The following is a 14931-nucleotide window of genomic DNA, read 5'->3' on the forward strand; positions in this document are numbered from 1 at the left end:
TCCTTAATGGTATCAAGCTTTCATAGTACGAACTCGTATTCTGCCACTTTTTGGTAACACACGTGAATTTAAGATTCATACGCGTACAGATGACCACGACTTCGTTAGTCACTCTAGTTCGGGAACTCTGACTCCTTGGTTGTTATCCACCCCGTCTCAGCTTACTATCCACAAGTATTGTAAAGTCACCGTCACTACTCTAGATGAGTATCATCATCACTATTTATCGCTACGATTGCGTACTACTCGTTATCATGACTCGTTACTCTTTTCATACCTAAATACATTATTGTCTGAATCGAACCGCAATGACGTGAACAATCATTTATACACTTCCCTCGGGAAACGCATCTTTAGAGTTGCACTAATTCTTTCGATTCAATACGAGTCACGTTAGTGACGTCGTTATATTTTGTTCATTTTAGATCTTCACGATGACACGAACTTGGATCTATGGAGTGATGTGGGAATGGAGGTATGAGTTAGCGTAATATAACGACACTCGATCAACGTAGTTATATTACGGTAAGTCATACCAAAGTTCTAATGACACGTGATGGTGGTTAGACTCGATCAACCTAATCACCACCATGTGCCATGTACATGACTTCATCTTTTCATGTTTGGACATCTGAAAACTCCGAAAGTACTGACAACAACCATACCGGGGACACACCTTCGATTATTGTCGAACTATATTTATGCTTCCGAATGAATGACAAATTCTTTCGACTTTGACCATATGTTACACGTGTATACTATCTCGTCCTTGCACAGTCTTATTGACTAACTACAATTTACTCGTTATGCTCACATCGGGGCGGAAACTTCTCTTGCATCACCTTCATAATTCCGGTTCAGGAAATCTTTATTCTAAACTCTCAACGGAGGGAGAGACTCTCCACGTTATACCAGTACTCGCCTCGAAGGGTGAATAGTCCCGACGAACGTTTTCAGAAACCGATGAGAACTTGCTCCGACAAACGTTTTTGGAAACCGATAAATCTTCCGCGACGCGGATTTCTTGAGAAACTTGTTCTAACTAACATTTTCGAGTCCTGATGTACTTGTTCAAACATACCTTACAGAAATGTACCTCGTTTCAGATCGAGATCCTCGTTTCACTTCTAGATTTTGGAGTGCCTTACAAAAAGTCTAGGGACCACGTTTAGACATGAGTACAACACATCAACCACAACTCGAAGGACCAAACCAACATACGATCCAAACCTTGGAAGCCACCATACGAGTTTGTGTTATCAAACTTCAAATTTACTTGAGAAAAGTCTTTGCCTTTAGCCAATTCCCGTATCACGATAGTTATCACCTGAGTATTAACGCCACATCTTTCGAAAACTCATATAGCCGCAATTGTCAATTTCTAAATGGTTGGACCAAAGTAAGCGACAATCAAACCACCGGACCCGAAATCGTTCATGAAATAACCATTAAGATCATTCAAATCCAAGATAGGCTCAAAACGACAGTAGTCGCCAAAAGAGCTACGCTGATGTTAGACGTAAACCTCTCGAATTCCAAGTGGGTAACTGCGTAACGTTTAAAGTCGCACCTTGAAAAGGTGTAATCCGTTTTGAGAAACATAGGAAGCTAAATCCACAATATTTTGATCCTTTTGAAATCTTGGGGCGTTTTGGAACCGTTGCTAGCCGTTAGACTTTCTGACTCATTTGAGTCTCCGTTCATCCTACATTCTATGTATCAACTTAAGGGCGTGTTTTGCGAAACAAGAACTTGTTATCCTCCTTGATGAACTTACTATTGCTGACAAACTCCACTTCCTAGGAGAACCGGTTAAAACCATGAATCGTGAAACCAAACCTTAAAACAACATATGATCCCGACCGTCAAAGTTCGTTGGAATACCCAAGGACGTACCTTCCCTCATTCGTAGAATTGGCAATACAAGATCTCGAGGAAGATTCAGCAACTACTACTTCCAACTAAATTTCGGGATGAAATTTCTTTTGAGGTTTGGATAATGTAACATCCCGCGTTTTTCCGTTAAATTTAATTTTAACACCGTCTTTTTTTTAAATAACATCTTTCGTCATCTATATTCGTACACTTCGTTAACTAATGTTCTTGATAATTTCGTTATTCGACTATAACATCTCTCGTTAATTTGCGTTTTTAAAAATAATCGTTCGGTTAAATCTCGCACCCGACTACAAACTTGAGGGGCTAAACTTGCCAAGAGACTAAACTCTTGACTAGGTCAACTAGTCAAGGAGTCTTCCCCACCATTCATTCATCACCACCACCATCTTCATACTCCCACTTTTCTCTCTAATCTTCTCAACACAAAATAATCATCTAAATTCAATCTAACAAGCAAACATCAAAACAAATTACATATTCGTGATCCTCTCTTCATCCTCTACAACTTGATACCATTTTTATCTCATTTGGGTAACATTTCTAAAACTCTATATTTCTCTAAATTCATTTTATATACTTGAAATGGTGTTAGTTAGTGTCTATGGCTCGTGTCTAGCATGAATATATGAATTACTTGCTCGATTTGTTGTTTTGAGTAACTAGTTTAAACATTTGAAATGGGTGTTCTTAATCTTTGCTTTTAGGTGATTAAATGTTGTTAAATTGTTAAAGTTCATGTTTTAATTATGTTACTAGTATCACTAGCTTCGTTTTGATGCGTAGGTTGATTAAGAAAACATCAAACACATGATTATTGATTTTTGTGAATTTTGGTTAGGGTTTGATAGACTTAAAACGAACTTTTGATGCTTTGAATGCCATGAAATGTTATTAGTAAGTGTTTAGTTGTAATTTATGTTTCATTACCTTCAAAACGGCATATCATATGTGTGAATTGGATTCCGGAAGCTTAAATTGCGTTTTGTGAACTTGAAACGTTGATTTTGAACATTTAACGATCATTTATTGAGGTTTTTGTTTTTGTAAATGATGTTTTTGTTGGATTAAATGTATTTAGTTGTGTTTCTTGTCAAAAGAGCTTTCCAACGATATAAGATACGTGTTTTGAATGTTAACGAGTCAAAAGTTATGGTTGTTTGAAGTTGAAATCGTATAAGTGAAAACTGCCCCAGAATTGCTGATACAGCTGCAGATGCGGCGCATCTGCCTCAGATGCGGCGCATCTACCTCAGATGCGGTGCATATGAGGCAGACTGCCCATTTTGGTCAATTTTCGATTAATTCTAAGTATGCTATGCACCCCCGATCAACATGAAACTTGGACAACATGCTTATACATGACTTCTAAGCTCAGAAAAATAGTTCGGGACCCGACCCGACCCCGTTGACTTTTTCGTTGACTTTGACCAAGTTTGACTTTTAGTCAAACTTAACAAAACACTTATGCAATCGTTCTAATCTTATTTTATACTTGATTCTTGCATGAAACTTGACAACGTGATTCACATGCTATATAATCGAGTTGTAACGAGCCATAGGACTAATTGAACACATTTCGCCCGACCTTGTGTCGTAACCGGTTAATTGATACAACTTACTTGTTTAGGTCAAGGCTAAACAACTTTCATGCACACGTTTACTTTGCGAAGTACATTTATACTCGTGCACTCGAGGTGAGATCATAGTCCCACTTTTACTCTTTTGAACTTATATTTGGGATGAGAAAACATAAACGCTTCTTTTAACTAAGACACCACAAGTACAGGAAAACAAACATTCTACATACGAGTTTAGAACGAAATCCTCAATTCGATTATCATTAGTTACACTTGCAGGGTGTAAGTGTAGGCGTGAACTTATGTTGTATGGCCATATGGGTTTGACAAACCCTCATCCAGGACGGTTCGCTACCGTCTACGGATGAAATATATTTTCCAGAAACAGTGTTGTTCTAGCACTATTAATGGGGTATCAACGGACGGAATGTTAAGCCTTGATAATTGGGTGCTCGTGAATATTAACTTTTAGAATGTACTACTATTTTATCAACATTGCAAATCTTGTGGTTCGACTTACTTTTACTCACTTACTTACTTAAACCTATGATTTCACCAACGTTTTCGTTGACAGTTTTCTATATGTTTTCTCAGGTTCATACTTGGTTACTTGTTACATGCTTCCGTACTCTTTGGTTACTTGATGGGAGTCAACCATGCATGCATACGCTAGGGATAGCACTTTTGAATTCAAACTTTTGTTTACATACTTACGCTATTTATAGCAACTGTGATTTTAAACTAATTATGTCGCGAGTTCTTTCATTCATACTTTATAACTTTTGTAAAATTAGACTTGTTGTCGAACGGTTTTGTAAACTAAACTTTGCAAGTCTCGTACCTTTTCAAATGAATGCGACATAATTTTGGTCAAACGAGTCTCATATAGGGACTACGACCACGTAACGGGACCTCAGTTAGTGACGCCGTCAATGACGATTTTGGTCGGGTCGCCACAGGTTGCGCGTTTATTGCATTCCATCCAGTGAAGCATGCAAGTGTCAATTCTGCTATTATGCGGCTGCGCGTGATCTGTGATTTTAATCTTCAAAACGATTATTTATATATGTTTTTGTATACCTGTCGAAGTCGATAGTCTTCTACGGTTACTTTGGACTTGAGCGTGGCTTCTCCTAGCGAGGTAGGTAGCGTTATGATCCCCCGGTAAAGGCAGGTGCTGATGGCAAAGTGTGATAATGCCGGTTGTCCAAGGAAAGCGTCGTATTCCGATTTAGCGCGTATATCTTTAAAGTCAACCATCATCGTGTGCGTCTTTTCCTTATCTTGATCATCTCGTAAGGTCAACGCTGCCTCAAGTATCCCTTTTGACCAAGCGAGGTCCCCACTTATTCCTCTAAACTGTTGCTTCACCTTTCTTAGGTTGCGCCTCACTGTGTTGGATAGGTTATCGAAGCAGTGAAAGAACATGACATTGATGCAGCTGCCAGTATCGATGAGAATCTTATCAATGTGCTGGGTACATTCAGGCAAGTAACCTTCTACGACCAGTGGAGCGCACTTCCTTTCGTAAATAGGCTCGCGCGAAAGGTGTGCCTTGAGGGTTTTATATGGCAGCAACGGTTCTTTCTTGATTTCCTTATTCTTCTCCCACAAAAAGACATAGATAACTTTGTCCTTCTCAGCTCCTTCATTTTCCTTCTTGTACCCACCTGATTCATCCTTCCATGGCTTCAAGTGTTCCAGCTCTCCGCGCTTTAGGCAAGTGACCACCTTATCAACTAATGCTTTGCAACGATTGGTCTCATGTTCGAAGTCATCGTGAAAGTAGCAGAATTTAGACTTATCACGCCGCGCATATTTGGACATGCGCGCAGGCATCTCAAACATTTTCGAGATGGGCTCCATTACGTATATCTCTTTTAGGCTCTTTATGAGGCTTCTGATTAAGGCTTGCTTGTTTTCCCTTGTGTCGTTGTCTCTGTTCCGATGGTGTTGCTGGTCGTTGTTCCCTTGATGGTTTCTTTGGTGCTTCCTATCGCTGTGATGATGTTACCATGATGGCGGTACGGGCTGGAGTCGTGCTGGTTTCTCCCAAAACTGCCTGACTGGCGCCCACCCTTGGCGAATCGTAACCATCGCGTTGACCATTTCCCGAACCTCTGTAACTCGAGCACCTGGTGGTGTCTTCTTCAGCGCGCATGTGTTCGTGCATTTCTCTTATCGCTTCTGCTAGTGTCTCAGGAGGGCACTTCTTAAGAGTCTGCCACAACGTTAGGTGGCGCTTCCAACAGATTCCATGTATGAAACTGGATACCTTCAATGACTCGGCACATTTAGGGATTCTGGATACCTCTTGGCAGTATCTATCAATGAACTGTCCCAAGGATTCTCCTCGCTCATGCTTGATGTCATGACACTCGACATGCGTCCTTCGAGTTAAGCGCATGTTATGGAAGTTAAGCAGGAAACGTGTTCGGAGATCATCATAACAGCTTATGACGGGCGCTGGAAGGTTGTTGAACCACTGTCGAGCCACACCTTCAAGCAGCGGAGGGAACTCCATGCATTTTGTCTCATCAGCCCAGCGCTGGTTTCACACTATTCCTTCATACTTCTGTAAAAAGTCATCAGGGTCCGAGAATCTGTCGTAGTACCACAGGGTTAGCGGTATCACGGGCAGTGGCGTCGAGACGTGATTCAGTATGTGTGCTGAGAACTTTTCTCCTGTAGGAGCAGTTTCGAAAGAGGGTTTGACGGGTACTCCTTTCATTCCTGTGTACAGGTTTTTGATCATGAGTTCAGCCTTTCCGGGCTTTTCATATTCATGCACCATGTCATCCGGCGCGGCATTCATCAAAGCATAAATTAGATTGGCCTGGCTGAGAGCGCGTTGTTCGCACGTTCGAGCCGGTCATTCAGTGGATGCGCCTCTTCCTGCAGGCGAGGTTCCCTGTGCAAAAGTAGTGGCGCTAGATCCGGGAGTTGTTGGAGAAGCATCCTCTCGCGGCCAAGGTGAAGGCTTTGCGCTTTGTGGGCTAGCAGGACTACTAGTGTAGCTAGGGCTACTGCGTGTGGCTTCACATATTGGGTAGACAGGGGTGAACCCCATACTTGTGGTGTTCGAGGCCCAGGGTATCGGTCTGAATGCTTCCGAGGTCTTGAAAGATGTTGTGGGCGCACTAGGGAGAGGTATCTGGGTACCTCTTGGTGGCGCGCTGTCGGAGGTTCCTGCAGATCCTTTGATGGATGGTTTAGGTCCTGTGGGCGAGATAGCTCGCGCTTGCGCAGGTTTAGATATTTCTTGCTTGCAAGTCATTTCAACACCTGTTACTGTATCAAAAAGAAATAAGCGGGTTGTTAGCGGACATACAGAGAAAAGATCAAATCAAAATCTTTTAACTTTCAAGTCCCACGGATGGCGCCAAATGATCAAGCATAGAATAACCGGGTCGGGTTCGGTCCACGCTTGACATCAATGAAGAGGGATTTAAGGGTTCAATTGGGTTTAACTCTCCGGTCCGGAGTACCGTGAATAACCCCCTGCGAGATGAGGATCTCAGAGGGGGTGGTTAAACATAGACCCACCATCGACGGGTAGCCCGGTTAATGATGGCTCGCGCTAGGTTGTAGGGTTCGTGTTCATAGAACATTACCTGTATATCAAGAATGTCTAGTGAAATGCTATAAGTCCGGTAGCGCGGGTGTAATTGCGCTATGCGCTGCTGTTGTTAGAGTATGTGTGTGTGAAGTAAATTCCAGATCCCCCTATGTTATGGACGAAATCCTTTATTTATAGGGCAGCCCTTCTTGTCTTTTATCGCTACATAATAAGGTTAAAAGGATCGTGGCCTGCCAATAGTACATATTTGAGTAAGCTGGCCCGACAAAAGCAAATAGTGTTCTTGTCAGACTTGATCTTTTGTCTGCCAGGTGTCCTATGTCAGCTACAACATCGCCTGACATGTGTATGCCACCACTGCGCACGTATGGGATTGGCGCCATGGCTGTTACTATAGCGCTATATGCCTTAGCGCGTGCCCTGGAATCCTTGTGGCAGTGTTGTTTGATGCGCTACAAGAGCTGATCGGGTATGCGTATCATTAAGTATTAATAAAGTCTTGAATGTGCCATTCTAAGATTTTAACATGATCATCTTCTCTTGGTAGATAGAGGTTGTATTCATCTTCGATAGCCTTAATCCGCTCCTTTAAACGAGGTGTAGAAATAATTGTTGATTTTCGGATGGCTTCGAGAATATCTTCAAATTCATCGGTATCATTGATGAAGGTTATCATGTCGGCATGATTAGATATGACCGGTATCTCTGAGTGATCGGATGAAGAGTCCGGCTCCTCTTGATCTGTTGTGGGCGGAGAATATGAATCATTCAGAATGTCTTCATTTTGCTCTTCTTCCTCTTCATCATCGGTATAGCTTTCATCTGTAGATTCATCTGATGCTTGGGCTTCTTCAGTATTCTGGTGTTTCACTTCGACACTGGCAGGGTCAATCTCTAAATCTTTAACTACGGCAACCTTATCATTTTTCTTTTTGAATCGAATAATCAAACTGTGATCCTCCGTCTCTAGCTTCATTAATTCTTCATGACGATTGTGGTTTGATTCTAAGTTTAGAGAGGGTATTATCGCAGTTTTCTCTACGTCTCCCCTTTCTTCTTCCTCATCAGATTCTTCCTCTTCCTCTATTTCTTCGCTGGGATCCTCTTCTTCCATTTCTGAGTCGTCAGCAGACTGTGATTCGATAACCATTTCGATATCATCGGCTGGTGGTGGGGACTCATCATAGGAAGTGATCCATCCGGTGGAAATAGTAAACATCTCTGCCTGTCCAGAAAGATCGGTAGGTCGGTCAATTTTGAAGGTAACACTCTCCCCATATGATCGCAAGATCAAGGTTTGATTGTACACATCAATGACAGTCCTAATCGTATTCATGAAAGGTCTCCATAATACTATCGGCGTATGGAGGTGTGATGATGTAGCGTGAGGGTACGAAATAGTATTATTTTTAATACAAAATACTACAAAATATGACACAAGTTTTATTAATTTACGGATGGGATATACCTAAACCTTGCTACAACACTATAGGCAGTGTACCTAATCGTAGAGTAGTGTAGTTTTTAGTAAGTCCGGTTCGTTCCACAGGGAGCTGGTGATACTTACTATATTTTTAACTATATTTATACAAAATATATATAATTATATAAGTAGTAATATTATTATAAAAGGGGGGTTTTACCGTTTAATGACCGGTTTGTCGATTCTATATTTTAAGCGTAAAGATAAATGACGATAATTAAAGTGCGTAAAATAATGACAATAAATAAAATGACAGTAAATAAAATTGCGAGTAATAAAATGACAGTAAATAAAGATACGATGAGAAATATAATAAAAGAATTATGCTTATTTAAACTTCCGTAATCATGATGTTTGACGTGTTGATTTTAATTTATTACCATGGGTTAATTGTCCTTTGTCCTGGTTTATTTGATACGTCTATCTGGTTTTTGTCCATAATAGTCCATCGGTCATAAAAATAAAGTGCGAGTATCCTCGTCAAATTACCCTTATACCCGAAGTCAAATATTCCAACTGATTAAAGATTTAAACTGTGACGCAGTTATCACTTCTGTCAACAATTACACCAGTTATCACTGTATGTAATCCACCCCTGTTTTAATTAGTTTATGAATATTAATTCATCCACTTGATTAGAATGAATAATCAATTACCCAACCCAATTGATTAATTAAATGATTATAACAGATTCCATATGAACATCACTAAATAGGACAACCATAATCATTATTAATTATTAGGTTAATTAATTTGAAGATAGGTTCGACAGACTCCAATGAGTTGTCACTCAATTAGACAATACCCCCCATCTATTAATAGTCAATAGTTCAATTTCCACAAGTGTCGGTCTTTTGCCCAAACCTTAATTATGGTCCAAAGTTCAATAACCCCTTCTTAATATTTTAGCCCAACATCACGATTACTTCGGCTCAAATAAGCATAATAATAACTTAGTTACGATACATTAATGTAAAAAGGTTGAACATAACTTACAATGATTAAAAATAGCGTAGCGTTACACGGACAGAATTTCGACTTACACACTCAAACGATCTCTATCATAAATCTTATTATTATCATAATTTAAAATTAAAATTAAGATTATTGTTATATCTTATTAAGTTAACATTATGATAGAGATATAGAATATAGATATTGATAATTGATATTGATAAATAAGAAAAAGATAGAAAAAGGTATGTTTTTACATTACGATTACAAAGCCTTTTATAGGCGAATTTAGAAATTGAATTTTCACTTATGACCCCTGAACTATGCTCAATTAACAACTTTTTATTATTTAATATTATTCTTATTATGAATTATTTAAATATTATATTTTATTCTTGTACATAGTTGACTCGTAATTTTTACACCGTTGCGTCGAGCGTTGAGAGTTGACTCTGGTCCCGGTTCCGGATTTTCGAACGTCCTTGCGTACAATTTTATATTTTGTACTTTGCGTTTTGTAACTTGTACTCTTGTCATTTTTAGACGTTCCTCATCAATAATTTGAACCTTTTTGATTGTATCTTGTACTTTTGAGCTTTTTGGACCTTTGTGTCTTCAATTCGTCGTTTTCGCCTTTTGTCTTCGCACTTATTTAAAATAAACGAATATTACTTGAAAATGGAACAATTGCAACTAAAATCTTGTCTTTCTTGGGGGATTTTGCTATGAAATATATGTTCCTTTTTAGCCTTATCAATATCCCCACACTTGAGCGTTGCTTGTCCTCAAGCAATATAGTCTTGAAATAATATAATACATTACACGAATCACTTCTTTATTCTTCACACTTTGTACATCAGTGATTTTGATAGAGCGGTATAAACAATGATAGTAACGATATGGTTAAAGGTGGGTGTGTCATCCACAGTTGCCTTGGGTTTAGGACAACGACACTTGCAATCAAATAGCCGATTTACTTTCGGTTTCCAAAGCAAAGTGCACATTTGAAAGGCGGTTTACAGTCCCACATGACTATAAAAATTTAGATCCTTTAAGGAAATTGGATCTTTATGAAAACATTTGATCTTTTGAAAATTCAAGCTAGATTTTACCCTAGACAAGTTTTCTGATTTGATCCATCATCGGTGTTGCAAAATATATTTGTGGATCAATATTTTGGCTAAAACTTTTAGGTTCGTGTAATCCACTGCTATCCCGGTATCGGAAAGTACACATCCAGTTTACTTGTTCCGTATATTATCTTTCGGTAAACTACCGTCCGGTTGTAAAGGAAAGCGATGAACAAGAAACTGTTAAGGCAATGTCCCGTGACATGCAGATGATTATGGTCTTTTAACGTGTCGGATGCTAGAACTATCCTTGGTAGGAGCGATAGTAAAGATCATCCTATGATTTTTCGGTCTGGCACAAGGTCCTGTCTCCGACCATGCTATGCAACCACCGTTCTTACGGTTGACACCCGATTTGGTTCAGGTGACCTAATGAATTCCAGGTGAATTCCTAGGATTTTACGTTCAATGGTAATGAACGCATTGAAAATGGGTTTTCAGAAAACAAATCGGTTTGTATTTTTGATCAAAATATTTTCTCGTTCAAGCTCGAGTTTAGATATCATTGAATTCCATGAGTTTGAATTCTCAATCTTTAAGGTCAATCTCAAGGATTGAGTAATATCAGTCTTAAAAGCTGATTTTTAATCTTTAAGGAGATTATCCTTTCTGGGGATCTGATTCATTAGTCTTATCAAGCTAATTTGCACGGTGCCTCCCCATTGTACGAGATAAATCCTTCTCATGGTTAGGATAAATCTGACCACTTGGCGACCCTGTTTGATGCTGAGGTCCGTGGATTTCCTGCTGATTTTAGAGATGACTTTTCTAGATTTTTCGTCAACCTACAGCTGGTCTGGACGACAACTTCTTGACCTAAATCAAGAAGCGCGTGTCTTTTTCGGAAGACTTTACTTCCTTTTAATGATGGAATTGATTCATCGTGTAGATCCATCTTTCTTTCAAATATATTACAGTAAACCGGGTAAAACTGATTAGTATCATCCAAAACAAAAGTACCTGCAATAATCTTGTACAAAGATATGTGATAGATAATTTTTAATTGAATAACTTGGTACATTCTCCCCACACTTAGTTTCTTTCTTTGCCTTTTTATTCTCCTTTATTCCATTTTAAATGAATTCAAGCATTTTAGGTTGTTTCTCAATTTATGTCCTTTCCGAGGTAACGATAATTTCGGCATTAACACCTAGTTTTATCGTTCATAAATATGTATAAACATGATTTTGAATTCATTTAGTTAAAAAATTTTAAAATTTTCATAATATTTAGAAAATAAGCCAAGTATAAACCCGAGAGAATTTATAACCCTTCCCCACACTTGAGATCATGCAATGCCCTCATTTGCATGAAATCAGACTATAATTATTAATTCATGAGGGTGATTAGTGTAGAAAAGTGATTAAAAATACCCAGTTTGTAATTACAAAGCTCGTCGAATGATAGATGGCGCGCCTCATCGTTCATTCCTTCATTTATTATATCACATTTGTTGTTTTGCATCTTGTCGTCAAAATCAGTACCTTTTGCTGAACTTAATGTTAGTCTTTGAAAGTGCGTTGTTTTACCCTGTTGTTTACATGATAAAATACGAACATATATACATATTTTTAAAGTTAGGTATATTACCCCACGTTCAAAAATTTATAAAATCAAATATATTTTTTTTTTGGCATACTTTAAATCAATAAAATTAAAAATAATGATGAAAAAATTTTTCGCCCCGCCCTCGGGTAAAGTAATTTCGGCTCAACGGCCTAGTCTTCAACTCACGACGAATTTTAGAAATCATTTTTTTTCAACTTAATGAAATAAAGTAAATTTTTGTTTTTAAATTCACACAAAACTTAAAAAGAAAACATATTAATTTCATATAAAACCTAAAAAACAAAAAAAATTCAGAATGGGGGGAGAAAACTAGTTCTTTAGTGTCTGCTAGCGGAAAAGACCAATCGAATTCCATTCTCGGAACTACACGAGAACAGAACAACTAACTCCAAACAGCATTTTCTTTTTAGAATATTTGAATCTCCTCACACTTAGGTAGATGTGGTGTCGAAATTGTGATTAACTTCATCGTCAATTTCTCTTGGACCATAATCAACTTGCATATCTGTGACTTTTGCTTTAAGCCAGTGACCAGCTTTTTCCGTAATATCCACAAATTCAACTAGCTTCGCCTTTTCTTTAGGCGACAGATTGGATACTAACCGGTTATATAACCTAAAGTTTCCCTTACTTTTAGCATCAATAACCCGTTTAAAAAGTTTCTTCATTGAACTGTTAATAACGGGGTTATTTAATTTCGTATCAACTATGGGGTTCTTTATTATCAAGTCATCATTAGGTGTTACTTCATTTTCCCCACACTTAGGCGTTCTATTATTGTTAAGCATTACCGTTGGAGTTGGTAAAACAACATGGTTCTTACCAATCGTTTTTGTCGGTTCAACGGTTTTGGTTTGTGGATATTTAGACTTTCGAATCATAAAGGTGATCGATTTCTCATTATTACTAAGTGTCATTCTACCCTTTCTTACATCAAATAACGCCCCGGTGGACGCTAAGAATGGTCGACCTAAAATTAGAGGAACGTTTGAGTCCTCTTCTATGTCAATGACAATGAATTCGACTAGAAAGGTTAAATTACCTACTTGAACGGGTAGGTTGTCAGCAATTCCAACTGGGTGCTTAATGGTTTGATCAAGGAGTCGAACACTCATATCCGTTGGAGTTAACTCACCTACACCTAATCTCTTATATAATGAAAGAGGCATAACACTCACACTTGAACCTAAATCTGCTAGTGCATCATACATGACACAGTCACTAAGTAGACAAGGAACAATAAATTCACCCGGATCACCTACCCTAGGTGGAGGATTTGGTGGAACTGTCTTCACCGGGTTTACTTCTACTGTTTTTGTTTCTTGCACTTTTTTATTCTTCTTCTTCTTCTTTCCAGAGGTATCACAAACTTTATTACCTATTACTTGCTCATACTCAACTCCTTTTCTTGGAAACGGGATGGGTGGTCTGTATGGTGCCACCACTGGCTTTACATACTCGGGTGGTGGTGGTGGTGTAACTTCTTCATTGTTACTTACATCTAAAACTTTCCCATCTTCTGGTATTGGTTTTTCAGAATTTGTTGATATCATGTTAACATTTTCATTCCGAGGATTTACTTCATTATTACTCGGTAGCTTTCCTTGTTCCCTTTCACTCATCAATCTAACAAGAGTACCTACTTGTTTTTCTAGATTCAAAATGGAAGCTTGTTGAGTTCTAAATGACTGCTCAAACCTTTCATTCGTTTGGGTTTGAGTTTCAATAAATTGTGTTTGAGATTCAACTAGCTTAAATACCACTTCTTCCAGATTTGACTTCTTCTCGTCGGTTTGTTGTGGTGGTTTATACAAGCCAGGTCTTTGTTGATTAAAAGTGTTGTTTTGAGTTGGTTGGTTATTCGGACCTTGTTGGTTATACGAGTTATTGTCGGGTCCTTTTGGATTGTAAAGAATATTTTGATTTCGATTGAAGTTTGGCCTTGGCGGTTGATAATTATTCTGATAACTATTTTCCAGCCTTTGGTTCATGTAGACAACATTCTCACGTTGTTCCATCGTTTGTTCAATGTGACAGTCTTTCATTAAGTGTGGTCCACCGCATTGCTCACAACTGATTCGTATTGCGTGAATATCTTTATTCATCTTTTCCATTCGTCTTTCGAAAGCATCTATTTTTGCGGAAACGGAATCAAAGTCATGGCTAGAATCGGCTCTAGCCGCTTTAGATGAACGAAAAATATCTTTTTCTTGATGCCACTCATGAGAGTGGGAGGCTGTGTTATCAATAATTTTGTAAGCTTCAGTTGCGGTTTTCTTCATAATGGAACCACCAGCTGTTATGTCGATGTCTTTTCGTGTAGCAACGTTGACACCTTGGTAGAATATTTGTACTATTTGATAAGTGTCTAAACCGTGTTGAGGACATCCTCTCAACATCCTTCCGAATCTTGTCCACGCCTCATATAATGTTTCATTTGGCTTTTGTTTGAACGTAACAATTTCTCCTTGAAGTCTCACGGCTTTGGATGCCGGAAAGAATTGTTTAAGAAATTTTTCAACTAAAACATCCCATGTGTCAATCGCCCCTTCAGGTAACGATTCTAACCAATCTTTGGCTTCTCCCTTTAAAGTCCAGGGAAACAACATGAGATAGATCTGCTCATCTTCCACTTCTCGGATTTTGAATAGTGTACAAATTCTTTTAAACGTACGAAGGTGTTCGTTAGGATCTTCATTCGGTGCACCACTGAATTGGCATTGGTTAGTTACCATGTGT

At 38.6% G+C, this 14931-nt stretch overlaps 1 non-coding gene across 1 annotated transcript; it reads left to right on the forward strand.

Annotated features, from left to right (window-relative positions):
- Positions 1-14562: 14562 nt before the first annotated feature.
- On the forward strand, positions 14563-14669 carry LOC139860702 (small nucleolar RNA R71). The gene has a single exon (XR_011763330.1). It is a non-coding gene; the product is annotated as a small nucleolar RNA R71 (small nucleolar RNA).
- The last annotated feature ends 262 nt before the right edge of the window (positions 14670-14931 follow it).

Source organism: Rutidosis leptorrhynchoides, chromosome 7, assembly GCF_046630445.1.
Source record: "Rutidosis leptorrhynchoides isolate AG116_Rl617_1_P2 chromosome 7, CSIRO_AGI_Rlap_v1, whole genome shotgun sequence".
In the NCBI taxonomy this organism is placed as follows: Eukaryota; Viridiplantae; Streptophyta; class Magnoliopsida; order Asterales; family Asteraceae; genus Rutidosis; species Rutidosis leptorrhynchoides.